This window comes from Myotis lucifugus, unplaced genomic scaffold (genome assembly GCF_000147115.1).
Source record: "Myotis lucifugus unplaced genomic scaffold, Myoluc2.0 scaffold_134, whole genome shotgun sequence".
Classification (NCBI taxonomy): Eukaryota; Metazoa; Chordata; class Mammalia; order Chiroptera; family Vespertilionidae; genus Myotis; species Myotis lucifugus.
In genome coordinates, this window is record NW_005871182.1 from 1,014,046 (window position 1) to 1,042,011 (window position 27,966).

A 27,966-nucleotide genomic window follows, 5' to 3' on the forward strand; every position below is an offset into this window, starting at 1 on the left:
GTGGGCATGTGAACATGGGGGCGGGGTTTGGGATAAGCCAGAAGTGGGCACAGCTGGAAGTGGCCAGGTGAACAGGGGGCAGGTCTTGTGATGAACCAGAAGTGGGCACAGCTGGAAGTGGGCAGGTGAACAGGGGTGGGGAAGTTGTTTATGCCAGAGATGTCCCAGGAGGATGGAGGAGGGCCCACAAGATTGAAGGGATGTGGCCAGGAGCCCCCAGAAGCTGAAGAGGCAGGAAGCACCCTCCCCTGAAGCCCTTGGAGGGAGCACAGCCCCAGACACCCTGATTTCAGATTCTGGCCCCAGAAAGGGTAGATCATATGTTCCTGTTTGTTTAGGCCAGTTGTCGGCAAACTCATTAGTCAACAGAGCTAAATATCAACAGTACAAGGATTGAAATTTCTTTTGAGAGCCAAATTTTTTAAACTTAAACTATATAGGTAGGTACATTGTTATTAACTTAATTAGGGTACTCCTAAGGCTTAGGAAGAGCCACACTCAAGGGGCCAAAGAGCCTCATGTGGCTCGCAAGCCGCAGTTTGCCGACTACGGGTTTAGGCCAATCTGTATTAATTGGAGCAGCAGCCTCAGGAAATATTCCTCTCCTTTCCTCTCCTTTTGGGGCTTTGACCGGGTTCTGTGGATAGCAGCGGCTCACGGAGATTCATCCCTGTATCTATGCCTCAGCCCTGTCTCCTGCCCCCTACCCTCCTGGTCCTCAGCAGTGACAGTGCAGTGGGCACAGCAGGGGAGGCCGTTTGGTGGGAAGTGCAGGCTACTTGGCTCAGGGCCTCCTCTCCTTTGTGAGCCCTCAGCTCTAGGGTGATGAGAGTACTCACAAAGCCCCACCCTTACCTCCCAGGCATTCCCCCAATGAGTCCAACCTGGGCTCCCCTTCCTGAAGCACCTGAGTTGATAGAAGCCAGCAACTGGGTTATCGTGCCTATATTCTAGATGCCAAAACTGAGGCTCAGAGAGGGGAGCAGAGGTCCCTAGCCTCAGCCCACCTCCCACTCAGCTCAGCCCAGCTCACAGGGGTCTTTCCCAGCTGCTGCCTGGTTGCCATGGTGTTGGAGGAGGAGGAGGAGATTTCAGAGAATCAGTCCAAAAATACACACCAGCTGGCCCTCCTTCCTCACTCCCTCTCCATAGCTTCCAAGCCTTCTTTTGTGCAGGTAGGTGGGTGCCTCTTCCTGGCCAGGCAGCAGGAGTAAAGGTCAAGGAGGCAGAGGAACCAGGTAGTGAGTCTGGGACCCCAACCTCACCCAGCAGATTTTCTGGTCCTAGGCTCCATGCCCTTCCATAGTTCCTAGACCAGGTGGGCTGTCTCCTGCCTCCCTGCCTTCGCACCTGCAGTTCCCTCCAACTGGAATGCCCTTCCTCATCCTTCAAATCCCAGCTCGGCTTTAACTCCACTGGAGAACCTTCTCTGAGTCACTTGGGGCTCCCCCTGTATCCTGCACCCACCCCAGACACAGCTGTTTTCTTGATGAAGCTCTCAGGGGGCTGTGAGGTCTTGGGGATGCTAGCTTTGCCTTTGTATCCCAGCCTTTGGAACAGACAGGTGCTCAGTATATCTGGGAGGAAGGAAAGGAAGTAGGTAGGGAGGGAAGGGAGCAAAGAAACACCTCTCATAGGACTGGAGAGGATCGGACCCTGAGCACCTGGCACAGGGCTGGGCAAGGAGCAAAGCCCACTCCTTTCCTGCCGCCTCCACTTGAGCCTGGGCTCCAGCACCTTCTGCCTCATCTGAGTTGGACCAGCTCAGGGGCCGTCTCCATACCCGCAGGCCTGTGTCTGTTGCCCCTTTTGGATGCAAGGTAATTACTCCTGGATGCAGACGTGCACTTGATTTCATAAGGAGCTAGTGTGTTTGGAAGAAAGGCCTCCATTTTCAGAAATCCTGGACTGGTCAAAGTTGCAAGGGCGTAAGGGCTGACCTTGAGCAGGGGTTTTCACATTGAATACCTTCTGCAAACAAAGCCTTACCTGAGGCCATTATATAAAACAGATGGAAACGAAGCTGCTTGGGGCAAAGTTCTCGGGAGATGGGAGTTGGGGTTGGTCCTGGGGGTGGGATGGGGCAGCCAGGAGAGAGGGAGGGCGAGCCCTGGGGAGAGTCCAGTGGCCGATATTTACTAACTGGTACAGAAGGGCTTCAATATTTTCAGAACTGCATGTTCATGCCCGTGTGGCTGGACCAACAATCTCATCTTTCACAGCAAGAAGTCAGTCTATACAAACAAAAATGAAAATATGTCCTTGAGAAAAATCATAATGACTTCAGCCTTTAATGTACTTACAGTTGTTTTTTTTTAATCTTGAAGGGATATTTTAGGGGAAGTATCTCTTATATCAACTTCTGTTTCTTTTTCTTTTGTGAAATTCAAGTAAAATTAAATTTAAAATGTACCCAAAGCGGGGGTTGGGGGGGGAAGGGAAGTTCTTTAAATTCCTCCTGGTCTTAATATGCCCTGCTAAATCTGTAAGCAAGTTAGGACATGAAATCGGTTTATCAAATGTTACTCTCGGCCTTTTGCCACAAGGAGTCTTTCATAGTCGACTACAGTAGACATTTGACTACCTTCAAAAATTGTCGAAGCTCCTAGTTTTCTCCTACCATGGAGCAGAAGGAAAAAATGTAAAAGGTTCATTGAATACAATTTTTTAAATTGGTCAAACTTTATTCTAGTAGTTTCATTTTTATTTTTGAATACAATCTTAATATAAATAAAAAACAAAATAACAAGCCTCAGTTCCCCTCTGTTAGAATCCTACAAGAAATTTCCACTAAGATATTAACTAGTTACTTTTCAAACCCAATTTTCTTTCTCCATTGACTGCTTTTCAAATCCAATTTCATTTCTCCTATATTTATCTCAGCCTATTTCACACTATTGTTATAATAGTCCAGTTTTTAAAGAATACTAAGGTTGTGCCCGGCCGATTTGGCTCAGTGGTTGAGGGTCAACCTATGAACCAGGAGGTCACAGTTCGATTTCCAATCAGGGCACATGCAGGGTTGCAGGCTGGATCCCCATGCAGGAGGCAGCCGATCGATGATTCTCTCTTATCATTGATGTTTCTCTTTCTCTCCCTCTCCCTTCCTCTCTGAAATCAATAAAGATATATATTTTTAAAAATAAAAAAAAATTATTGGCCACTGAATTCCATTAGGCTTTAAGAAAAGAAAAGAATCCTAATGAAATGGGAATTTTTGGGGGTGAAAAAGACAGGTTTTAGGAAATTTTAGAAATTAAGGGGACCATGGAAGAAGCACAGGGCTGCAGAGCAGCAGAAGGTATATTTCTATAGAATAGGGGAGCTGAAAAGCTGCAACAGGTACATTTCCATGGACTGAGGGAGCTGGGAGCAGCAAAAGGTCTATATTTACAAAATAAAGGGAAGGAAGCCCTTCATCCAGAAGGAGAAGAAGAAAGCCCAAAGGGAATAGGAAAACAATAAGGAAAGTGGGGGGGAGAGAACCTTTCACATGTCCCATGTGAGGTTCGACCTTTGAGCCCAGGAGTTACTATAATAACCAGTCTAAGGGAATAGTGACCACTCAGAGGGGATATCAAGGCACCAGGATCTGCAGCCTTTATAAGCTGTAGGGAAAAGGAACTCAGTGGGACCCTTTTCCTCCTCCCCACGTGGGAGTCTGTATTTGTTCTTTAATAAATTTCCACGTTTGCTATACCATCTTCTGTCCGTGGATTCATTCTTCCACTCCAGTGGACAAAGAATCCAGGTTCCAGTCAAAAAATTCCATATCACTAAGTTTGTGAGAGAAATGGTTTGTATACCAAATCATCTCATTTTAATCCTCTACCAGTTTTCCCTAAAGATATGTCATTTCTTGTCCCTGGATCTAAAAGTACAAAGATAAATTTCACCTAATTCAAAGAACATATAAAGCCCAGGTTTTAAAAATGAGGTTTTTGTGTTTCTGAGGGTTAACCAGAGGTTTTCAGGAACAGGAACTGGTTAAGAAACCCGACTTGTGTGCCCGAGAGCCAGGAGGTTGGCTTCATCTGTTCTCCAGAATTTCGTCTTCCCCCAGCTGTTAGGCACCACATAGTTCCTGCCTGACTACTTTCTCAACTAACCCACTCACAATACTGGGCCAAGGGGAGGCATTACTCTGGACAAAGGATAATTCCATGCATGTGTTCTGTCCCTAGCTAAGCCCTCTCCCTTCCCTAGTCTCTGCCAATGGAAAGGTGCTGGAGGCCTTTCTAAACCTATCAATATGCCAGAAGTATTATGTTTTTCAGTCCCTTCTTAAGTAAGTCTTGGATCCTATTTTAGAGTAGGCTCCTTAAAAAATGAGTTTCAAAGATTGAAATGGGGTTATTTTTAAGGAATTGAGTCATAAGGAGTAAAACATTTTAGTGGTTTTGAAGTTTACGCTAAAGAAAAAAATGTCTTTTTAAAATATATTTTTATTGATTTTGAGAGAGAGAGAGGGAAAGAGAGAAAAAGAAACATAAATGTGGCAGAGAAACTGATTGTCTGCCTCCTGCAGGCCCCCTAATGGGGATCAAGCCTGAAACCCTGACCAGGAATGGAACCAACAACCTCCCTCTACGTGCCTAACCAATGAGCCACACCCACCAGGGCAAGAAAATTTGTTTTTGTAATATAAAATCAGCTGGAATCCATGTTACCAAAAAAGTACCAGCAGATGGCATGAGTATGCAAGAAATTTAGTTCTTAACAGCCAGTCTGACCTGTTTTGGAAAAGAATAACATTTGGGGAAGTTTGTTATTGTTCCTATTAGTCGCTAAAGTGAGGCAATTTTACTCCAATCCAGTAGAGTTCTGGAGTCAAATGAAATCACATGTGAGAAAATGCTTAGGAAACTACAAAAAGGTACTATATACAAATACTAGTACAGTTTCCAGGTTTTGTGGTGTCATTTTTTCCTGCCATGTTTGTTTTAGTATCTAAAGCTATAGCTTACATAACTTGAAAATTTTTTCAACAGTTTTTTAATATCAGCTTTTATTTTGCTAATGACAACCTGAGGTTCTAGAAAATTGAACATCTTAGTGTGACTTTGAAGTTGGTTAACCTCTTGAAGTCTCATTTTCTCAACTTTAAAATACAGGAAATAATTTTTAGAGAATGTATGTGAACACTTATAAACCATCCAGTGTTCTAAAAATATCTATAATAAAAGCATAATATGCTAATTAGACCGGAAGTCCTTCTGGATGCCCAGGTCCCAGGTGCCGTGTGAGGGAAGCCCGGGTCCCGGGTGCCGGAGGGAAGCTGGTGCCTACCCTTGCATGAATTTCGTGCATCGGGCCTCTAGTATTCCTATAAATTCAATGAGGTTCAATGAGTTTTTAACTAGCATCAGCATCAGTTGCTAGAAAGTATATGCTCTGTCATTTATCTATTCAGCAATATTTGAGTGCCTATTATGCATGTCAGGCAATATGCTAATAGTTACCAACACCTGGCACCTACTTCCCAGCAGCCATATGAGGATGTTTGCAAAGCCCAGTAAGAATCTCCAGAGCCACTATATTAATAGTGAATGTATTCCTGCCTCAGGAAATGAGAGACATTCCACATTAGGGTGCGTAAGTTCATGAAGCATAATAAAAGACCTCATTCTTCAACAATGGATTAATTTCTAGGTTTGAAAAGAGAAAACCTCCTAGATTTAGTGAAAATAACAGAAATCACCTTCCATATGCAGTGGATTCTGAATTTGTATCAACCTTATATTCTGAAACAGGCCACATCTCTCTTCCTTACATAAGCAAAGATAAAGCAGCATTTTGAGGGCATTTGCAATAAGAACACCAGCTCACATCTGACAGTCATGCCAAGTAGAGGACTTCCGTAATAGAGGTGGGAAGCCAGGGCTCAGAGCCTTTGCATAAGAAACATCCCAGGAAAAGTGCTCTTTAAATTAGATTGGTGGGGAGGGATGGAGAGGAAAAGTGAAGGGGAAAGAAATGAATATTCATAGGACCTGAAATTGAGGCATTGTCTGAGTAGTGATCTCAAACCCAAATGCCTTGGGATGCCAGATAATTCATTAAAATAAGAAACTATGTTATTTGACTTCTCTGAGCTTCAGTTTCCTCATCTGTGCCCACTTCTTCCCTTGGTTATTAGCTCTAAATGCCTAGGGAGACATTCAAGCATAGTGAACACAAAACAAAGTCTTAAATGCTCAATCTACCATTTAGTAGCTGTATGATCTCAGTACCTAACTGCCCTTAGCTCCAATTTTCCAACCTCTTCAATGTGCAAAACAGAACCAAGCTTGTAGGGTTGTGGTGAAGGTAAATGAGATAACTCAGGGAAGTAATTTAGCATCTGGACACATAATGAGCATGAAATAATTTCCAAGTATATGTATGTTATGACGCTATTGTTATGGTCCATGGTAGGTGCTTACTGTAACCAGCCTCTACAGTGTCCCCTGGAACCCATGAATCCATACCCTCCTGGAGTTTCCTCCCACATAGAACCACAGCTACTACGTGTGAATACAGTGCAAGTGACAATGTGTGTCTCCAAGGCCAAGTCATTAAAGCCATTGCAGCTTTCACTTCAGCTTCTTGACTCACTTGCTGTGGGGGGAAGTCAGTCTCCCTGCCGTGAGATCACACAAGCAGTCTGTGGAGAGGCCCCCCAGGAGAGGCACCGAGGCTCCTTTCAACAGCCAGCACAAACTTGCCAGCCATGTGAGTGCCCCACCACCACCACCACCACCACCACCACCACCACCACCACCACCACCACACACACACACACACACACAAAGTGGATCCTCAGGCCCAGCCAAGCCTTGAGATGACTAGGCAGGCCTGACTGGCATCAATGGCAACCTCGTGGGAGACCCAGAGCCAGAACTCCTCAGCCAAACCAAATTCTGGACCCATAGAAACAGGGAAAAGATAATACATTAGTGTTGTTGTTTTAAGCCAATCACGTCTTATGCATCAATTAACTAATACAGTGCTTTAAAAAAGTCTCCTCTCCAAGTGAAAAACAGGTTGGCATTTTCATCTGCAAATTCATGTGATCTAACATGTGAACAACAGAGGGCACCAGTGGACCATTTTCTGGTCTAGCTGTGGGCATTTTCCTCCCTTAAGCAGTGGGCACACCCCTGTTGGGCAAGAGGAAATGCCAGACCTGCCAGGAAAAGGCCAGCCACCCTAGGCTCCTGCTTATAGGCAGACCTGATGGTGGTCTCAGGGGAATAGCTGGGTGCAAGGATGAGCTCAGAGTAGGCCCTGGCCCCTCTAGCCAGGAAGCCCAGAGAACAACTCAGCATCTGCTTCACAGCTTTAAGTTTGGGGCAGGCTCGAATCCTACTCCCAGTGGCCAGAGAACCTCCTATTCTTGGGCCTGAGCAAAGACCCTGATCGGGGTGCTGTGGCCATGAGGTGACTCATTTGTCCCTGAGAAGAGCCAAAGAGACCCTGGCAGCAGTGACAAGTCTTGTACCCCCTGGTGTACCCCAGTCTCCTACCCTGTCAGTACACCTTTGTGGTTGCCTCATGATCAGCATGTGAGAGATTCCTAAAGTGGGAAGGCAGTTGACATCTACATCACATGCCTGAGATTTGGGGCCCCTCATCACATACTTGCAGACCCAGGCCCAGCTTCAAGGAGCAAGTGCCTGACAACTGGGTCTGCCTCAAACTAGAAGAGCTGGGAAACCAGAGACCATACCTAAGGACCAGACAGCCAGCCCTAAAGAAGTCCAGACAACAAGCTTCAGATAGCTGGAGCCGGAGTGTGGGCCCTAGTTCCTGCTGTGAGGTCAGAGAGGTGGTGAGATGCTGAGCACAACTCCCCGCTCTCCTGTGTCCTCCAGACAACAGAGAACCTGATGGCCCTCATCTCCTCTGAGACAGAGACACAGGGCATCAAAGGCCTTCCACATCCTCTGGACGTCTCCCTGGCCTCTTCTGGGGAGGAAGGAGAGGGGAAGAACATGATTCAGGATGCTTCACCCCATTTCTTATTGGTGTATGAAGTCAGGATAGGTGGTGCGAGATGGAGGTCATCTGAAGGGGTGCAAGGGTAAAGATCAATGCCCCAGAGATGGCTGATCCCCAACCCCAGCAATGATTTCTGATACCTGCTCCCCTTGCTAGTAGGACTGGATAGGAGGCAGGACCGCCCTCCAGCGGGCCTGGGGGGAAATGTAGGGAAGGCATGGTTTTTCTTCTGGTGTGGAGAGCTTAAGTGCCAGATCTACCAGTGTCTTGGTCTTGGACCGCTCAGCCTCCCAACTATGAGAAATGAATGCCTGTTTGAGCCACCCCTTCTGTGGTATTTTTGTTATAGCAGCCTGAATGGGCTAAGATGCCAGCTTATACCTTGTTTGGGGAGGCCTCCAGTTGACAACAAGTCTGATTTTATAGTTATTGTCACAAAGTGTCCCAAAGCTCTCTCTGCCCTGTGTTTTGCATTGGGACTCTCAGAGGTCGGTCCCAGCGGTGCAGTCAATTCCAGTCCCCGGGAAGCTCTGTGTTAGATGACTGGGCTGGCTCTCAGTGGCTTTCCCTCCCCAGGTATGCTGTGCTGTCCCTGTAGAAGGGCATCTGTTTGAGTGACAGGGTTCATCACGCTCATTGCCTTTGTTTTCAGAATGTTTCTGTCACATAGCAGGCACTCATCAAACATTTTTATAAATGAATGCTTCAGTAGGCTCATGGTCTCGATGGCATGTTACAACTAAATAGATAAAAGAAGCAGTGTCACAGTTACTCAATAAATGACCTCGCACCTACTACACAAGGCACTGTGCTGAGTGCTGTGGGGGATTCTAAAGTAATCCAGTAACAGATCTCCTCCATGGAAACCACGTGTAAAAGTACATCACAAAACAGCCCTCTTTCTCGTCAGCCACTTTCAACACACACAGAACGATAGACTTGGGTCTGGTCTACCACCTGGATGACGTGTGTCGAAGCCATGATGCTCATATGCAATTCTAGGTTGTTATTCAGGTGGAAATGCACAGCAGTGTGCCAAGTGGACAGTACTCTGAACCATTGAGAAGTTGGGGTGGTCCCTTCTGGTCCAGGGAAGAAAGTGGAGAGCCGTGAGGATCAACATGGTAGGTTTTGGGGAGAAACTGGACACCTATGTTTGTTTGTTTTTAAGTGATCCAAAAAGGAACTCTCAGGGATATCTAGATGAGGTGGGTGAATGCCTCTGCCACAGGGACCCTCAATTTTCAACCCCTAGTCTAGTCAGGGTGTTCTTAAATCGAGCAAGGAGAATCATGGGAGGCTGCGTCAGCCCCCAATGAAGAGGTTCCCAAAAGAAAACTGTTTAGAAAATCATGGCCCCTCTCTATGTGAGAAGTCTCAGCCCGAAATGTCCTCTTCTCCTTACAAAGAAACAAGCTGCTTCCACCCACTTCTCCACGGCAGGGAAATTGATTTTCTGTTCTCTCCTGACTCCCTCTGGACAGTGGAACTCAGTTATCAAGCTTCACTTCCTGTTCTCTCAGTAACCCTATTTGGTGAAATTAGAATTAGGAGTTTAATTCAATGTAGTGCAAAGCTCAATGAGATTAGCTTTATGGTTTCAAGACCTCTTGCTAAGAAACAGAATCCCGCGTTCTCTATTCCTCGTCCAAAAATGAGCAGACAACTAAAGGGAGGTGGGGGCTGGTACGGCTCTCCTGGGCTCAGTGCCCCACCCCGCCCTGACTGTCATGCTTTTGAACCCTGTCAGTGCTGGATATTGATGAACCTATTCTGCAAAACTTGAACTACCTTAAGAAAAAAAGTGACTATTAGATTTCCTTTTTCTTTTTTTTTAAATATATTTTTTTGGATGTTTTACAGAGAGGAAAGGAAAGGGATAGGGAGTAAGAAACATTGATCAACTGCCTCCTGCACACCCCCTACTGGGGATGTGCCCACAACCAAGGTACATGCCCTTGACCGGAATCGAACCTGGGACCCTTCAGTCCCCAGGCCAACGCTCTATCCACTGAGCCAAACCAGTTAGAGCTAGATTTCTTTTCCATGATGCATAGAAATGTGCCAAACTGAACCAAAAACACAAATAGTGGTTCTTCAGGCATACCTCAGGTTGGACAAAGTTTACACGTGACATTTAATATAATCCTTACCTTTGGCTGGCTCATGGGCATGTATTACCCATGCAGTTCACAGGGCCACATGCTCAGAAGGGCCCACACCTGGCTTATTCTTCTACTGTCTTGAAATTCTTAATAACTTTTGAGCAAGGGACCCTGCACTTTCATTTTGCACTGTACTCTGAAAATTATATAGCCAGTTTTATCCTCACTATAATTCTGTTGCTTAGTAGGTATGTTGATTCCATTTTTTAAATGGGAAATTGATATTTAGAGTGGGTTTGGTAACTCACCCAGCGTCATACAGATGGGAAAAAGCAGATCTAGGATTCGAAGTGAGGTCTTTGCTACCAACCCCAAATTCATGCTGTTGACTCAGTGGTACTGCCTTCCTGACTTAGTTATCTAATTCAAGTCAGCCCATCTCTCTGAATTAGAAGAGTAATTCTGGACACTATAGGTTAAAGAACATTATCAGGTAGATCTCTAGATAGTTCTGCATGTATAGTATTTTTTTTTCTAACAAATGTTTTTCAGCAAAATGTAACAAATTTTGTCTTTGAAACCTAGGCAATCTTTTTATCCACCTACACTTTTAAAATGGCATTACAGTCTTCGACATAAAGAACATTTGCTCTGTAACAAAATGACATTTTTTTCCAAGATGTAGTGATTTAATATTTAAAACAATATCTGGGAAATATATATACAAGGTATTCATAAATAACTTAAATTAGGTTGTGGTTGCTAAGAGCCAATTATCATGTAAGACATCTCTAATTATTGAAATAATAAGAGAACAGAATATTAATTCTGACATTCTCTATAGGCCATGATTACAAATTGCTAAAATGGTCTAATAGGTTATGGAGTTTTATTGAGGTTTGAGATGGCCCTTAAAATATTTATTGTGTGTTAGAAATTAGTTGTCTTGATTGATTTTCTTTTAATTCTATTATATATTTATAAGATGGGAGGAGGAGGGGTGCCACTGAACTGAGAAGCAAAGTCCATTCTACTTATCATATATATACAACCTTAATATGCAAATAGACCGAATGGCTGAACAACCGAACAACCAGTCGCTATGACGTGCACTGACCACCAGGGGACGTGTGCGGAACATGGCAGGCTTCGGCAGCAGGTGGCAGAGCATGGAACATGGCGAGCATCAGCAGCAGAGGGATGGTGGAACAGGTGAGCGGGGGTGACAGACCAAGGAGGGGCACCTGTCGCTGTCATTGGGGTGAGCCTCTGGTGGTTACAAAAAATTCTTTGCTCCCATGTGCCACGGTCTCACACGGCACTCACACCTGCTGCTGGCACCGGAGCTGCTGCTCACACCTGCTACCGGCACTGGCGCCGGCCCGATCACTTTGCGCCGTCAGCGGGTGCGAGCAGTGGCTGCTGGCCCGATGGTCCCTCAGGGCTTCTCCACCTCCCCCTGCTCCTGAGGTGTGGGGCCAGCAGCCGCCTCTCGCATCCGCTGCTAGCGATGGCCCTGCTTGCACCCACTGCCAGCACTGGAGCCACTGCTCACACCCGCTGCTGGCACCCGGCGCCAGTCATGATCACTTGGCGCCGTCAGTGGGTGCGAGCAGCAGCTGCTGGCCCCCATCGCCCCTGGGCAGGCCCCAATCGCTCCGGGCCGTCAGTGGGTGCGAGCAGGGCCAGTGCAGTCAGCGTGTGGGAGTGACAGCGGTGGGAGTGGGGCTGCTGGCAGACAGGGAACCAGGGGCCACGGCAGGAGAGGCCAGGTGGGGGCATGGAAGATGGGCTGAGACCTGTCCCTGTGCCCACCGCAGCCTCGTGGCCCACAGTTCCTTTCAAGGTGCATGAATTTGTGCACTGGGCCCCTAGTGAAATAATAATGGTAACCAAGATGGTGGCACCATGATTTAGAAGTTCAGACAAACCTACATTTGAATCCCAGCTTCACTTCATTCTAGCTGTATGACCTTGAGCAATGTACTTCTCAAATCTATAGAGAAGAGTTGCGCTGAGGAGTAAATTCAAAAATGCATAGAGCACATAGCACAGAGCCTTGCACTTAGCAAGCACAAAATAAATGTTAGTTCCCTTGGTTTCTGCTGCCACAAAGGGGGAACTTGAAGGGTTTGGGAATACAGAACCTTCTTACCTTGGTTATTTTGCATCAGCTGCAATCTCAAGGGCCATAACATTATCTTTAACACCAATGAGAAATTATGGGGATATTCTCAGGGGCACGGGGAGCCCAGATTTGTAGTATTTGCTGATATCCATGGTGTAAATACTCCCACCATGACTGATTTCAAGCTACCGAGTGATCTCGCTAAATGTGGACTTGGGAAGCTATGCAGCACTCCCCTCGGGAGAGCTGATAAGGTCCGGCTCCCACACACCGCTCACCGCTGGGAAACCAGGGTTCTAATTCTGGCTCTGCTGCTCTCTGGTTGCGTGACCCGCCAATTCCCACCCTCCTTCCCTGGGCCTCAGCTTCTTCATCTGTGAAACTGAGACTGTAGTACCTCACTGGTATGCCTCCTAGGGCTGATGTGACAATTTAGTAAATAGAGGACATAAAAAACTATTGAACCTGTGAAACGCAACGGAACTTTCATGGACAGTAGTGATGCACAGACTCCTCTGTAGTTACAGAGCCGGCTTTGTCTGACTTCAAGGTCCCAAGACGTGCAATTCCTTTGTCTCCTGGTTTATTTACCCTAATCTTTTTTCCTCAAGTCCATTTAACTCAAAATGATTATCTGCTCAATTAACATAATAAAGCAAGTTAGTTAGGCTCTTTCAGGCCCTAGGAAACAAAGACTGGCTCCTGTTACTTGAGCCTTGAGAAGCAGCTTGGGAAACCATCAAAGCTATGCCCCATCCATCCCAGGTAGCAGGGAACAAGGGTTCCTTGTCCTCAGGTGGACCATTGGCTGTCCTGGTGACCTGGTCACCTTGTTTTTCCCCCTAGACATGGGTGTCCTTAGTTCCCGACTCAAATCTCCTTGACAGTTACAAAACTCTGTTTCTGTATGTAGTCTTTTTCTTTTTGTAATCACTGGTCTTTTACAAAATATATATTGTTATTGATTTTAGAGAGGAAGGGAGAGGGAGAGAGAGGAAACATCAATGATGAGAGAAAATCACCAATCAGCTGCCTCCTGCATACCTCCTATTGAGGATCAAGCCCTCAACCCCTGATCTCCTGGTTCATGGGTAGATGCTCAATCACTGAGCCACACTGGCCAGACTCTGCATCTAGTCCTCACTGCTTCTGCTTTGGTTATGTTTAAAAACCAGCCATTTCGTGGTAGGAGCACGAGTCAGACTGCTGGGTTCAGATCTAAGTGCCACCAGATAAGTACTTTGGGCTGATTGCGTAAGTAACATTTCTGTGCTTCAGTCTCTTCATCTGTGGAATGGGGATAGTAGCACCCACATCACAGAGCTGTTAGGAGATGAAAGGAGCCAGACATGGGTAGTGTTTAGGAGAGTGTGGCACATAGCAGTCATTGCTGACAGCTGTGCTACTTCTGTGCCATCTTTCTGTGGTCTCCCCATCGAGCCTGGTTAGGTCTTGTGTTACTGTTCAGTGTTTCCTTCTAGTATAGAATAGTAAGAAGCTATTAGTAGGGTGACTTAAGCTACTTACCCTCTGGTTGGGGGGAGAAGTGCAAACCATTTACTCTTAAGTGTCCTTGGTTTAGGAAGACCGGGTTTGCTAGGTGGACACAAAACTGCTATTTAAATACATGTCTCAGTTTCCCTATTCCACTTGTCCTGGAATTTTCCTAGCTTCTTCTTATTCTACTAGAGGCCTGGTGCATGAATTCATGCACCAGTGGGGTCCCTCTGCCTGGCCTGCAGGATCTGGCTGAAACAAGCTCTCCAACATCCCCTGAGGGGTCCCAGATTGTGAGAGGGTGCAGTCTAGGCTGAGGGACCCCACCGGTGCACAATCGGGGTCGGGGAGAGACTCGGGAGGTTGCCAGCTGGGAAGGGATCACTTGAGGGCTCCAGAGCGTGTCTGGTCCATCTCACTCAGTCCCCATAGGCCGGACTCCAGGAGCAAGTTAACCTACCAGTCAGAGCTCCTTCCCCCTGGTGGTCAGTGCATATCATAGCAAGCAGTTGAGTGGCCTTAGCATTTCATTGGCATATTACGCTTTGATTGGTTGAACAGCTGACTGAATGACAGGACACTTAGTGTATTAGGCTTTTATTATATAGGATAATACTTTCTGGATGGAGAGTTTTCATAGGCCTCTGCCTAACCTCGGCTGCCTTTGGCTAAGAAGTGCAGTCATAAGACACAAAGCATGGCACATTCCAGGGGAGGAGCCCACCTCCACAAAGGAGGGCTGTGGTTGTGGCGGACACCCCCAGTCTCTTGGCTCCTCTTGGGTATAACAAGCAGTCCTTTCTGAACATCGAAGAGGAGGACCATCAGCCACAAGCATACCCAGGAAGACATTCCATGCTGGGTAAAGGAGGATTCTGAGGGTTATAATCAGAGGCAGATAGTTTTTCAGCAGTGTTATCTCAGAGGTCTGCCCTTCACTCTCCTTGATTGAAAATGTATTCCTCAAAAGCCATGCTGGTTGTCAACCTCCCCTCCCCCCCACCCCAGCACCCCTGAGTGGCCCACTCCATCGGTAACAATCTCTGAGGATGCCGTGGACCTCAGCTGGGGTATAATCATCTCAAGGGCAGGGTTAGCATGATTTTTTTTAAAAGTCAGTTTCTTCATTTTCTCAGAGGGGAAGCATTTAAGAGTGTGTTTCCAAGGTTCAGCTGCTTGTCTAATAACAATAATAATTACCTTAATGCTCTTCAATAGGGGATTAGTGAAACAAATTATGGTACAGCCATGGTACATGATGCACCCATTAAATTAAATGACGTAGAACAATACACTGTATTACCGCTCTAAAGCGGAAACATGTGGGTGGCTTTGCTAGTGTTACAACTTTGGGGAGGGGTGTTGCTGGTAAGGATTTTGGAACTAAGGGGCAATGCCCATGCCCAGCTACATCTTGAAGTAAAATCATACCCCTGGATGTGAGCCAAAGTTGTGTTTTCATCCTGGCCACCTAACAGGGGAGGGAGAGGACCCCGCATGAATAAATTTCCTAGATGCCATTGGAAAGTCAAAGGGACATTGTAGAGAGGAGGCCATGGCTGGAATTATAATTTCTGGGAGATGGCACGTTTCAGAACTGGATATTCCAAGTGGAGAACGATTATGTGAGTCACTAAATTGAGGAAGTCTCTGAGACTCCCTTGCGGAATCAGTCGGCTGCTCAGGCTGGTTCAGGGCCAGCAACCTGCATGATCCTCCCTAAACCGCACCCCCCCCCTCCCCCGCCACTGCCTTGGAGACTGAACATCTGGGAAGCACCAGAACACATTTGATTTGCAGGGATCCCTGTGCTGGGAGCAGAGAAAAGGTTTGGGAAGGGGCTAGAACATGCTACAGAAACAGCATGGAGGAAGAGGCCCCAGAACAGGGAGATGCTGCTGCCACGTGAGCATTTCCAAGGCCCCACAAAAAGGGGAGTTGGCAGGCAGGCATGTCTGGGTGGGTCACCCCCACTGCTGTGAAACGAGCATATGGCCCGGTAGGTAGCAACTGGGATGGATATGTCAAATTCCTAACCTTACAGCAGCAGTATTGATGTCTCCAAAAATAATCATGAGGTGCTTTCTGCCTGGGACCCAAAGAACTAGGCTGGCAGGCCCATGCATGCCCTCGCTGAGTTCCTGCTGTGATGACATGCAGCCAAAAATGAGCAAACCACGGGGTACTGGCTGTCATTTTTATTCTGAGGTACCATCTAATGTGAGTGCCAGATAGCTGAGGAAGAGAGAGAAATACCTCGAGCAGCCAGCGAGAAGCAGGCCTGAGAAACAGCTCAGACCTGAGATGTCTAGGCAGGCCTCAGTCAGAGCTGAGGGGGTCATGGCTCCACCCCCGGGGGACAGATCCCTGGCATTCCAGGTCTCAGGGGTACAGACAAGCAGGCTCCAGGCCCAGGACCCTCAAGCATTGGGTAGGAGTCTCTAATTTGCTGTCCATATGCCAGAACTGTCAATACATGAGAACATTGTACTCTAGTCATTGGCCCCTCTAACATTTCACAGGGTGAGTGGGATATCCCTAAAAACTGAGAGGGCTGAAAATGTCTTTGTATAAGCTGTCAATTGCTGTGTAACAAATTAGCCCAAAACTTAGCAGCTTAAGACAATCATGATGTATTCTCTCTCATGGCTTCCATGGATCAGAAATTCAGACCGAGCTCAGTGAGGATGGCTTGTCTCTGCTCCACCATGACTGGGACTTTAGCTGGAAGGAGCAAAGGCTGGGGCTGGGATGATCTGAAGGCTCATCCATGCGCATGGCTAATGTGGATGCTGACTGTAGGCTGAGGGACTAGCTGGGCCATGGAAAAGCCAACATGTGCTTTTCCATGTGCCCTGGGCTTCCTCCGAATATGGTGGCTGGGTTCCAAGGACCAGGGTCCCAAAAGAGAGAGCTAGGCAGATGCTGTATCCTTTTTATGCCCCAATCTTGGAAGTCACAGACTGTTGCCTCTGTCACATTCTGTTTGTTAGAAGTGAGTCACTAAGTCCAACCCATATTTAAAAGGAGGATTAGATTCCATCTTTTGGAGAAAGGAATGTCAAAGAATTTGTGAACCTATTTTAAAACGAGCACAGGCCTCCCTGGTACATGGATTATGACAAGTAGGGGCATTTAAAGGCTGCTTGCTCCCTCCCCACTTTCCTTTTCCTCACCATAACTAAGAGGTTGAGGCTCAAAGAGGGTAGGGATTGAAAGATGTCCTGGAGACTTTTACGCTCATGATGCCGTTCCATCCCCAGCCTCGTATGTGAGAAGGAGGTAAGATGGATTCATTCAGGCTCCAGCCAGAAGTACCCAAACAATTCCCAGAAGGGAATTAGCTAAGGTCTTAAGAAGATTATGATGTACGGAAGGAAGGTTTTAGGCTATAAATAGGGAGAGTTAATAGGAGACATCATTAGACGAGACATTAGACATCTCTTTGGGAAGGTTCCACACAAAAAATCAACAGAGGGGAAGGCGAACTGGACAAAACCTATTAGCATGTGAGCAGGAATCTTTCTGATGTCCAGGGTTTGACCCTGGCTTCTGGAATAAGCTGGCTATTTAAATTACAAGTGACTGACGCACTTAACTTATGGGCCTTACTTTTCCCATCCATAAAATGTGAATGATAACAACACCCATCTCACAGGGTCAATGTGAGAATTAAGTTAGGTGATAAGGTGATGGCAGTGCCTGACCTTCACGTTGGTGTTTGTTGCCATGTCACCAGCCTTTTCCCTCCCCCGCCTCTAAAAGAGACTCAGTTCCTCCCTCTCAGTGAAGCTCTGAGGGGTCCTGCCTTGCCAGGCAAGTTTCCATGAGCTTTTTCTATGTGAGAGGAGAGAAAAGAGAAAAGGAAGAGGAACCAGGACTCACGCTGAGAGAGTTTTCAGGGAATTTTGAAGAAGGGAGTGAAGGAAAGCTCAGGTGTAGTAGATGGAAGAGAAAAGCTGGATTTTCTAAGAGAAACCTTTCATGCGGTTTGAAGAATACAGTTATGAACTTGAGATACTTTCTAATAACTTTTGGTTATTGGGGATATTCTTTGTTTGGAACACTGCTCAGAATCTAGATCACGTGGAGATAGTTTTTAATGCAATATGTGTTTTTAACTAAGATTTAGAACTGTTGATGTAGCTTGCCTTCATTTGTTTTTGCATAGAAATTTCTAGAAGAAATACAAGCAACCAATAACAGTCGTGTTCTTGGAGCTGAGAGAAAGAGACTATTTTTCATTTTATATCTTTGTTTCTACTAAGTTTTTCATCAACTTGGGCATATATCACTTTCTTAATCTACTTAACATAAAATAGGTGGGGTGTGTTTTTTTTGTAAATAGCCATTTATAAAATACCCCCATTACATATCTGTGTTAGGAATTTTATTGTATCTGATTCTCACAACAGCTTTACCAGATTGATTTTATCCTCGCTTATGTTATGGATGAGCCAATTAAAGCTAGAAAGGTGAAGCAAGTGTGTTAGGGTTCTCTAGAGAAACAGACACCCCTATAAATAGACATTTATGTATATAATTCTATCATGTATATTAGAGTACATATATAATAGCACACATGCATACCTATGTAATAGAATATATGCAGGAGAGTAATTGATTTTCAGAATTTGGCTCACATGATTGTGGGGACTGGCAAGTCCGAAATCCATGGGGCAGGCCAGCAGGCTGGCAGTTGGGCTGAGCGTTGATGCTACAGCCTTGAGTGTGAGTTCAGCGGGGCAGCAGCTGGAAACAGGCAGGTCTTGAGGGTTTCTATGTTGAGGTCTTGAGGAGAATTTCTTCTGGAAGCCTCGGTCTCTGCTTTTATGGCCTTCAACTGGTCGGATGATGTGCTTATATTGAAGTGGGTATGATTATAGAGATACAATAATATGCAAAAATCCACTCGTGTGGATATTGCTGTATGTATGTTATAACTCAATAAGCAAAGGTGAAAGGTTAAAAAAAATAATATTGAGCCAAGAAAACAAGCTGCTATTTTCTTTTTCAAATGCAAGGAGGCAAATGTCATGAGAATCAGGAGATGCTGCCTTAGGAAGGAGAGAGGAGGTTGTAATTAGGGAAGGTCAGCAAAGGGTAATATTCTCAAATGAGGTAATATTCTACTTATTGACCTAGGGGTGCTCACAAGATGGTCACATTTTTATGTTTATGGCTATGTTTTACAATTTAAAGACAAAGTTTTAAACATTTAAACAGGCAATGTAGTTGTTGCTTTCATAATGTAGCTGAAGATTTCAGGCTCTGGGAAGGCCTGCCAGGCAGAGTGGCTTCAGCTCAGAGGGCCTGCTGCCCTCCTTGAAGGGACCACCTCCTTCACCTGCCCCTCAGCCTGTTAGGACCCTGGAAATAGCCCTTCCCTTATTCCAGCGTTTCTGGTGAAGAAGGGGCATATTTTATTGTGGAAAGTCCATTCCATTTCACATAAGAAACATCATTTTCTTCCCTCGTCTGATGTGTTGATTAGATTTCAGACAGGATTAGTGGGGTTGATGCCATTAAGTAAAAAGTCATCTCCTTGGGAAACAGCTCAGAAAGTCTGGATTCCATTATTAAAAGCCTCAGATCCCATTAAGATGACATATTGAGAACCATGTGGATTCCGACTTGATGGGAGAAGTCAGAACATGGAGTACCAGCAGCCTCCTATGGACACCTGTCGGGGGCGGCGGTGGGGGGGGGGGTGTGGTAAATGAGGACAGCATAATTTGGCCGTAAGATCAGAGCATTCTCAGCCACTCGCTTCCTCAAGAACAAGTAATCAATAAATCATATACCACCTATCTGCCATGGAATGACCGAATAAATTACAGTACACCCACACCATGAAATAATGTGCATCCATTTAAAAAGTATAAATTAGATTTACACCAAGGGAGTTGAATGGATTTCCATCAAGTATTATTAAAGGAGAAAAGTAAGATACTTCAGCTCTTGAAGCATCTAAAGTACAGTCCTACCATACAAAACAGTGAGAAACAACCTTCTCATTTATGCACATGAGTACTTACATACATGTGTATGAGTCTACATGTTTGGTATGGAGAAAAATATACTAGTAAAAACAAACATATCAGGTTGTTAATATCAGTTACTCCCAGCAGGATTTTGGGTGGTGGTGGGTGCTGAAGAGGCTGGAGGGGAGAGGAAAAGTGGAAGCAAACAAAAAGGAACAATAAAAACAGCCAAGTATGATGTCATCAAATGTATGTGTTTATGTAAAAATGAAGGAGACAGGGAGTGAAACGATGCATTGCATTTTACAGTCTCTAGCCCGGCTGCAGGCATTGTAAAGACCAGAGGAAGGCTCTGTCCACCACACCCTCGGAGAAACAAGGCATAAACCCTTGCAGCACTTGATGAGCAAGTCAACATGACTTGACATTTTTATTCTCTGTCTCCCACATTCCTACTATTCTATTATACTGTTTATTTTTTTTAAAAAAATCTTTATTGTTGAAAGTATTACATATGTACCTTTTTTCCCCTCCATTGACCCTCTCCAGTCTTCCCTCCTCCCCCCACCTGCCCAGGCCTTTACCACCTTATTGTCTGTGTCCATGGGTTATGCATATATGCATACAAGTTCTTTGGTTGATCACTTCCCACCCACCTACCTCTCCCGCCTTACCTTCCAGATATACTGTTTATTTAACAGGTATTTACTGAGCCCACAGTAGGTGCTGGGCATAATCACTGCCCTAAACAACGTATCCAGTGGTGGGAAATGCAGTATGCTTAGAGATGGACAATAGAGGTGCTAAGTAAATATTGATTGAAGTGGGATCAAGTAGCTGCAGTTGGAACAGAGAGGTGCTCTGTGAGGTTTTGTCTTTACAGTCTTTGTAATCCACCCATCACATCAAGCTCCAGGGGGCCTGACTAACTAGTCTAACGTCCATATTTACGTATGTGGGAACTGAGACCCAGGGAGAGTAGATGAGAGCAGTTACTTCTAGTGCACAGCAGAGTTGAGATCACAACCCACATTTCAAGGACCAGTTTTGCTTCTTTCCATCATACCGTGAAGTCTTCAAGCAAAACTGAGAACAAATAATGCCTGAGAGGGAAGCATTTGACACTTTTGTCATCTTTCCGATGAAGCAGCTGATATAATAAGGAACACATGATACGATGGGTTGAGTGTGTCCCCCAGAAGGACGTGTTCAAATCTTAACTTTTGGGACCCATGAATGTGACATTATTTGAAGACAGGATCCTTACAGATATAATCAAGTTAAGATGAAGTATACAAGATTATAGTGATTCCTAAATCCAATATGACTGGTGTCTTTATGAAAAGAGGGAAGTTTGGACACAGACACAGACACACAGGGAACAAGGTCATATAAAGACAGAGGCAGAGACTGGAGTGATAAATCTACCAGCAAGGAGCACCAAGGATCACTGGCAATGGCCAGAAGCCAGAAGAGGCAAGAAAGGATTTTCCCCAAAGGAACAGGGTCCTACAGACACCTTGATTTCAGACTTCTAGCCTCCAGAACTGTGAGAGGCTATATTTCTATTGTTTCATCGTGGCACCCACAGATAGCTAATATGCATGTCTTGGAATTTGTTAGGTATGGGGTAAAATCATGTTTTTTTGTTACTTATAAGATGGATGATCTTGGGCACATCAACGAACTTCTTTGGTCCTTGGATTCATTATCTGTAAAGTAAGATAATAGCACCTCATGGGCTGTGAGGATGAAACCAAGTAATTCAGGCACAGCTCCTAGAACCTGACCCCTTGACTAAACCCTGGGAAAGAGACTGAACCAGATTGGGCTGGGGGAGGGTAGCAGGCTCTGAGTTCTCTTCCCTCTTCACCTCACAATGCCATGTGAAGCAAGACTGCCCAGTTCTTTATCTTTCAACTGCAATTAGCCAACAGTCATGGCTGGCATGTTGTAAAGAATGATGCTGTTGGCTGAAGTTTGCCCCTCCCTGACGTCAATCACAACTTCATTCTTTGTCTAGATAGTGATGCTCCAAAAAGATTGGGCTCAGGCTGACGAGAGAGAGGATTGGGTTTGAGACCCAAGACCCAGGTGCTATTCCTGGCTTGGGGACTTGCTCTGTGACCATGAAATTTGCATCCGGGGAGGAATAACACCACCACCTTCTGCCACAAAAGGCATTAATAAAAATGGATTTTTTAAAAATAAAACACAAACTGGTTTAGCTATAGATACAAGTGGAAATTTGGATCCACTTGTATCTATAGCTCCTAGAGTAAAGCAGAATTCTCTCCTTGTATGCATCCATCAAATGTTTTTTGAACAATTGCTAGGATTGGAGGACACAAAGAGAGCAAGACATAGGTCCCTGTCCTCATGGCCTCACAGTCCGGTGTGGAAGATGGAGTGTTGTAGGCTCATGAGCACATGAGAGCCTTCAGCAGCTGTGATCCTGCTGAGAAGACCTGGGGGTTTCTGCTGCTGGAGACGGCAAGAAGGAAGTTCAAGGGAAGGCTTGTAGAGGAGGAAATCCTATGTCATCTTTTCACTGCCAGGTGTAAACAGTGATTCTGGTCTCCAGATTTCCAGGAAGGGTATCACAAATTATGGATTCACACCTCCCCCCCGCCTTCATTCACAACACACGAAAGACTCTTCATCTCCTTCTTTGCCTGGTGCTTTCTTAAAAACGAGGTGCCTGGAAAACTTACTGGTATGCCTGCACACGAATGTTTATAGCAGTGCTATTCATAATTGCTAAATCTTGGAAGCAATCATAATGTTTTTTAGTAGGCGAATGGCTAAGCTGTGGCACATCCAAACAATGGAATATTATTCAGCATTAAAAAGAAATGAGCTATCATCAAGCCATGAAAAGACATGGAGGAACCTTAACTGCATATTACTTAGTGAAAGCAGCTGATATGAAAAGACAACATACTGCATGATTTGGACTATATGACATTCTGGAAAAGGCAAAATGATGGAGACAGTAACAAGGACAGTGGTTGCCAGGGGTTAGGGTGGGGGAGAAGGATGAAGAGGTGAAGCTCAGGGGATTTTTAAGGCTGGGAAAATACTCTATGTGATATCTTAACACGTTAAGCGTCATGTCAGTCACCGGTGACTGAAACGGAAAGGAAGACAAAACAGGCTCGGCGCTTAATGAGTTAACAATAGATATGAGTCATTATACATTTGTCCAAACCCACAGAACACACCAAGAGTGAACCCTAATGTAAACTATGGACCCTGGGTGATAGTGATGTGTCAAGGCAGGTTCATTGGCTGTAGCAAATGTACCACTTGGGGGAGGGCTGCTGATATGGGGGAGGCTATGCCTCTGTGGACAGAAGGATATGGGAAATCTCTGTACCTTTTGCTCATTTTTGCTGTGAACCTAAAACTACTCTAAAATTTATAGTCTGGTGTGTTTTTTTAAATGAGATGTCAGTGCTCATCTCTTAACAAATTGAAAAATGCCTGTCCCGACTCTCCCTTCTCTAGTCACCAAACTGTTTCCTGTTCATAGTGGCCATCGGGTGGGGCTGCAGTGAGGCCCGGTGTAGGGAAAGAGCTGTCCACATAAGAAAGAAGAAATGCTGGCTGCCTTCCGTGCTTATTAACTTGAAAACACAGAGAGGCTCTCCCTGTGACTTGTTTGAGGAGGGGCCAGGAGGGGGCGCTTGTTTGCATGAGCACATATCACTGGATGCTTCCGTGAACTTTTAGCAGATCTGTGTCAATGTCACCCTGAAAGGAAGGTGCCTGGATGGTGGCAGAACACCCTGCTGAGGGTCAAGGGGTCAGTAATTCCAGGGCTGTGGGCTGGACATCGAAGAGTGATGCAGAGACGAGGGAGGGGAAACGTCCCAGTGGCCCCAGTGAACCAAACCCTGTGTCTTGAAGGTGGTAAAACCAGAGGAGGGAGGCAGCTGTTTCCTCTCCTCCTCCCCCCACCCTTCCCCACCTCGTCCTCGTCATCTATGGAGCCATGGCAAGCACTTCAGGTGCATTTCTTAGTTTTTGACTTAGCCTGAAGGTGACCCCACTCCTTTTTGGAGTTGTGGGACCCTGAAATGGGGACAACTCAGCTTCGAGTGGGGCACGTTGGGTGTGGCTTCTGACCTACTCAGCAGATCCCCTGGTCTCCTGGAGTTAGCAAACAGATGATCAGACCTCTTGCATATGACTTAGGGGAAATTTAAGGGGCCTAATAAAGAGCTTCCATTTGATTGTCTGCTATGTACCAGCCATAAGACCAGTGCTCTAACACACACTATCTCACTGAACACCCAACACCCGACGGCCACCTATGAGAGGTTACACTTTTCCCATTTCATAATGAGGAAACTGAAGGGCAGCGAGGTTAGGTCTCAGAGTTCTCTCGTCCTGTCCTTCAGGAAGCACTAAGGTCCCAAGTTTGGTTCCATTCTTTTTCTGCCTCCTGGGACCACCCTCTGTCCTTTGCCTGCCTGCCTCCTGTTCATTCAGAGCTCAATTGAGATCCTGCCTCTGCCCCACCCCACAGTGTGCCTTTCCTTTCTCCACCTACCGCATGAGTGCAGTCTATGCCACCTGCTCCGGCTCTGGGCCTTGTACTCTTGCCCTCTTTGGGCCTCAGTTTCCTCTTTGTAATGGGGAGGGAGAGTTGGTGAGCCCTTGGGAGCCCCTTCCAGCTCTGCCTTCCAATCTGTGATTCCACACGCACGGGTCTGGTGCCCCAACGAGGTGTGAGCACATTGAAGGGCAAGACCCAGGCTCTCTCTGGCAGGTGCCTCGGTTCCTCGTGCTCGGTCGGCATGTGGCAAACACTTGCTAAATGAGCGTGGATGACTGTAAAGCACTCAATTCCTTACAACGAGGGTGTGTTTGTATAGATCTGAATCCCACTTGCTCTCTTGACATGATTCCTTTACCTTCCCAGTAATTAAAACTCTAAGAAAACATCACTTTTAACGGGTATCATTGTCCATTATAAAGCTACATCATAATTTATTTAACCATTTCCCTATTGTTGAATATTTATGTTATTTTCAATTTTTTACTATCTTAAGTGGTGATAGCATGAATGTCTGTATATAACTTTGTTTATATCCCTGGATCTGTTCTCAGAAAGATGAAACTACTGGTTAAAGGGCACCAACACTTAAAGTTTTATTCCCCAAAGAAACCATAACCCCATCATCTAGAACAGTGGTTCTCAACCTTGGCTGCACATTAGAATCACCCGGGAATCTTTTTAAAATCCTGATTTCTGGGCCTCATCCTCCGGAAATTCTGTGTCTTTGTTATGGGGTGGGGCCACGACATTAGTAACAAACAGAATTTCCGGAGGATGAGGCCCAGAAATCAGGATTTTAAAAAGATTCCCAGGTGATTCTAAGGTGCAGCCAAGGTTGAGAATCACTGATCTAGAACCAATATCCTAAAGGAGGAAAGTGCTTCTTTCTACTCTCAACCCTCAAGCCAGGAACGCATCCAATTCTGATTGTTTGGCTGCTGTTGGGTTGGAAATAAATAGTTGCTCCGTCATACCCAGCTCTTCTTCGTAACTAAGTCCGGCAGGGCCCAGGCAGTGATGAGCACCTGGCTCAGGGTGCCAGGGGACTCTGGCTCAGGGCCACTGGCTACGGAATCGCTCCCAGCCCTCCCCCTACTGTGCTCAGCATGTCCTTTCTCCCCTGTGGGGAGAGCACCTCATGGCAGAGCACGGGGACTGCTCTAGACCTGGCTCCCAGCACCCTCCTCACAGGAGCCCTCCAGGCTGGGAGCACTGCCAGGGGCCGAGGAGTGATCGATGTTCCTGCGGCCAGTGCATCTGAGGTTTTCTCTTGGCTGGAATCCAGAGCAGGAAGAAGGAAACTGCATCTGGGCCAAGGTGAGCCTGTCTGGGTGGAAGTCCCTGGGCCTCCAGGAGGAGAAGGGCACACAGAGCTGCCAGCAGGTGTGGTGGTGGAGGAGAGTGGACATATACCTGCTGACCACATGGAACTCTGCCCTCTGCCTGAGGTGCCCTTCAATCCGAGATAGTAGCCCTGGCCCGAGGGCGGTCAGTCACACAGCCCTCGACTTCCACCGTCGGCTCCTCAGTGCCAAGGCCATCCCTTCATTGGAAAAGGAAGAAGCAAGAAAACCAGTTTCCCCCGAGGATTTGCTGTGCGCCGTGCTCTTTACAATACATGGGAGGCTTGTTAATATTCCCCTTGTTACAAGCGAGAGCAGCAAGGCCAAGAGAAACAAAAGGCCTTGCTTAAGGTTACAGGGCCAATAAATTAAAGAGTTTGGACTAGAGTTGGCTGCCTTTCAATCCCGGCTTCAGAGGCAGGTGCAGTAGGGGAAGGTCACAGGCCGTGGGCTCCCATTCAGCTCTGCTCTGCGTCAATTCTTTGAACCTAGGGCTGATGCCACGTTCCCCGAGCTTCGGCTTTCCCCTCTGTGAATGGGCTACCTGCCTCGTAGGGCTCCTCCTGGAGTCACAGGGATAAGGCTCGCAAGGACCTGGTGTCATGTTGGGCCCACAGGAGGAGCTCACTACCGCCAGTTACACATTCACCTCTCTGGCTCCGTCACCTCTACTGAAGGCCCTGCTGGGGAAGCCCATCCAGGTAAGGAGCACAGGGATCAGTCTCTGAGACTAAGCCCTCGCTCCCCAACACTAGGGGCTTCCAAGGGCTCACCAACCCTCCCTCCCCCGTTACAGAGAGGAGACTGGGTCCCGGCTGGCTGCTGGACTGCTTAGCCGTGTTTTGGCTTTTTTCTTAGAGCAGTGGTTCTCAACCTGTGGGTCGCGACCCCTTTGGGGGTCGAAGGACCCTTTCACAGGGATCGCCTAAGACCATCGGAAAACACATATATAATTACATATTGTTTTTGTGATTAATCACTATGCTTTCATTATGTTCAATTTGTAACAGTGAAATTGGGGGTCACCACAACATGAGGAACTGTATTAAAGGGTCGCGGCATTAGGAAGGTTGAGAACCACTGTTAGAGCAACACCTTGTCAGGAAGACCAGAGAGAAGGCTGGGGACTGTGCACGACTCTCCTGCTTCCCGGATACTCCTGATCCCAGATGAAGGAAGGACAAGGCGCTGGCTCAGAGCCAGGGTGAGGAGGAGGTAGCTGGACGTGTCCTTCACCCGGGTGACAGTCCAACTGCTCCTTCTTAGGGATCTGCAGTGAGCGCAAGGGCTGACGGTGCCCAGCTCTGCTGGTACCCAGGCCTTCTCGGACCCAGGAGTGTGGCTGAGCACGCCCACTGCTCCATGCTGTCAGCCCTGGGGTTCCCTTTAAAAGCTCTGGATTGAGCACAGCCACCTCGAATGGGACCACATCACGGAGGAGCAGCCAAGCCCTGAGAGCCGCTTCCCAGCCCGCCTGGGAAACGGTTCTTTTTCTATTTGCAGAATCACAGATGTTGACTTTTGATCTCTTCCTTTCCCTCTGGGCCTCCATCAGTGATGATAGCGATTTCATTTCTTTTTTCTTTCCCCTATAAAGCGGGGAAGTCAGGAGGGCTCGGAAAGGTTGTTCAGAGACTGGAAGGGTTATTACACATGGCTCCTGGGTGACAATGAAGATCTCGCCCTCGCCACCGGGGGAAGCTGGCGGCAGTCATCAGGAGGCCGAGGGGGGCACCTTTCATGCAGTGTTTCCTCATCTCCCGTGTGTTTGTAAACCATCCCAGGATCCTGTCCCCGTGCGGATTCAGATTCAGTAGGTCCAAGGAGCTCCCAGGCGAGGACCACACCTAGAGAAGCAGCTGTGGAGGTTCTTCCTGTCTACCTGGCTCCAGTCCTGAAGTGCTCTGATCGATCAACCCTTCATGCAGCTGGATCTGTGTAGGCAAGATGCTGCCAAGCAAGCTTCTCTTAGCAGACACTTTAATGGAATTAAAACCCACACTCAGATTGTTATCACTCCTGCTCTGTTGAAACCGAAGGACATTCAGATATGCACAGATTTCCAAAGAAGGTGTCTTTGAGCCAGAATCTGTCTTCTTTCTCTCTCTCCATTTCATCCCTTCAGCTCATTTGTGTGTGTGTGTGTTTTAATGAAATTCAGCTCAATCATTATGATATGCTATTTTTTTTTTTTTTGCCATTCCATGAATGGGCAAATCTCTGAATACCCAATGAAACTTACTTTTTCCCCTTATATGTATTTCTAGTTATTTTTTAAATTAAGTTCTGTTTATCTCGTGGACATGGGCTTAACTTTAAGAAAATGCATTATATGATAATTCAAACATAAGACAATGGA